The sequence below is a fragment of the Coffea eugenioides genome, chromosome 5, assembly GCF_003713205.1.
Source record: "Coffea eugenioides isolate CCC68of chromosome 5, Ceug_1.0, whole genome shotgun sequence".
Taxonomy (NCBI): domain Eukaryota; kingdom Viridiplantae; phylum Streptophyta; class Magnoliopsida; order Gentianales; family Rubiaceae; genus Coffea; species Coffea eugenioides.
This window is the reverse complement of record NC_040039.1, coordinates 634,601-636,814: the sequence shown is the minus strand read 5'-3', so window position 1 is coordinate 636,814 and position 2,214 is coordinate 634,601. Positions and strand designations below refer to the sequence as shown.

The following is a 2,214-nucleotide window of genomic DNA, read 5'->3' as shown; positions in this document are numbered from 1 at the left end:
CATAATCCAGTTGCTCTGCACCACTAGTATGCTGCTTGACTGGATTTGACATTTATGTAATTATTATCTCTTTTTTTCCCAATAAAGTTTACGTTCTCATAACAATTAATCACATAGGGTGAAAAAAAATAAAAAATCGAACAGTTCGTTGTTACATATCGGAACTCATCTAGAGATCTGTATGCCTTGCAAAAGATGATATGTCTTTTACTTTAAACTTTAGATTTTACTTTTCCGAAGAGTCAAGTTTATTTACTTTAGCCTTTACTTTATGGAAGGGTCAAGAGTCAAGTTTGAAGAGTCATTTGTATTTTCAAATGTCCGAAAGGTCACTTATTACTTGTATAAATAGGTTTGCTCATAAATGAAAAGGATCAGAATTCCATTCCGATCAAAAATCTTTTGTTGTATCTATAGCATGGCTTTCTAAAGTTCCTAGTTCCAATCCTAATCCAACAAGGTAGGCATGGTCCTTGCAACCCAGATGTCCCATTAAAGTCCTTTGAGCATTGTAAGTCCATAAGAGAGATATGGCAGTTAGGCTCGAGAAAGTTTGGGGAATATGTAGGGGAGTTTGGTATCAGAGCCAGACCTTTGTTGTGATTAAGGGAGAAAACATATTTCATCCTTTCAAAAGCCAAAGCAATTTCATGAATATCATCCATGAATACCAAGCCAATATGGAGTGGTTGCACCTATTTGACAACTATGATGCATGGTATAGGTATATTCGCAATAATATTTTTCAAGGTCAACATTATTGTGCTTATGAAGACTGTAATGAAGAAGATTGTTCTATGTTAATAGATATGTACCAGAGTAAGATTGATAGTTTTTTTGAATTTCTACATGCTTGGTCTTATGCTATTGTTAATCGTCAGGTCAAGAGATGACAGTTTGGGATATATTACTCTTTTCTTTATGACCTTTGTTGTGATATGTCTTTGTGAAACAAGAAGGATTTGGTGAAGTTACACCACCAAAATAGAAAGAAGTTGGCCAATTTCTAATGGGAATAACACCAAAACCTAGACTTACCTTTGGTGCAACTGGTCCAACATCAAATTTAGGAATCTCACCTGTAATCCTAAGGGTTTCAATTTGATTTTTGATGAAGCGAGTTTCCTTTTCCTAATCTTAATTAACATTTCAAGAAAATGATTCAATTATTCTTTTCTTTAGGAGTGATATAAATCTTAAACAAGCTTTTTTGAGCTCTTTACCCAAACAATTTGCAGAAGGAACTGAATTCTATATACATAATAAGTTTGGTTCTATTTTGCAGATGTCAATTGGACAAATCAAACAAGCTATATTCTTGTCTCTTGATAATCTCTACAACAAGAGAAAGGTTGTTCGAGAATATTTCATAAGGTCATAAAGGTCAATATGAAAATCTTGAAATCTTTGTTCCCATTTTTCAGATGGGATGTCATCAATAATAAAGATTTGAACTCCTTGGGGAAAACCTTGGGGAAAAGACAAAATGTGTTGTACACATTTTGCGAATATAACAGTTTGCGAACATAACTACACCAAATCTCTTTTTGTGGACAATTTTTTGCATAATGCCCAATCTTTCCACTGATGTAACATTTGTCTCCCTTTCTTCCTCGGAACATTTTTTATCTTCGTTTGAAGTATTTCCATCTTTTATGAAACTTTCTTCGGGGAATTCCTTTGGAAAAACTTCTAAACTTCTTAAATGTTCTTCAGGATTTCTTTCTCCTTTTAGGATAGCATGCCTGACATGTCCTTTTTGTGATTAATTCAGGCTTCTTGCATGCTTGATCTAAATAAGCATCTCCTTTCAAAAGATAAGAATGATAATAACAAACCCATTCTCTTAGCATATAAATTGTCAAAATTATGGACATTAAAGGCTTGAAATATAGTACACAGCTCAACCTGTAGATATATTCATTAAATTGATACTTTGTTTGATAACCCACTTTCACAATTAAATTTAATGAATTCAAATCTTAATATGTTCAGACGTATTTAATAACTAAATATTGAACATCTGAATTAATTAAGTAGTATTGAATTTTCTAGGTAAAACTTCCTCCCAAAAATATAAGTTATAAACTATTAACTTATCACTTAATATGATATATATTCAAATATGTCAGATTTAGTACTTAATAATTTAATGAATTCAAATTTCAAATTTCAGTTATGACTTCAGTTTTATCAAACGCACCCTGAGATTCT

The 2,214-nt window shown here is 32.0% G+C and overlaps 1 long non-coding RNA gene across 1 annotated transcript; it reads left to right on the top strand.

Moving 5' to 3' along the window:
• Nucleotides 1-391: 391 nt before the first annotated feature.
• LOC113770860 lies at nt 392-1,557 on the top strand. Its single transcript, XR_003468430.1, has 2 exons — nt 392-724; nt 1,286-1,557. It is a non-coding gene; the product is annotated as an uncharacterized LOC113770860 (long non-coding RNA).
• The last annotated feature ends 657 nt before the right edge of the window (nt 1,558-2,214 follow it).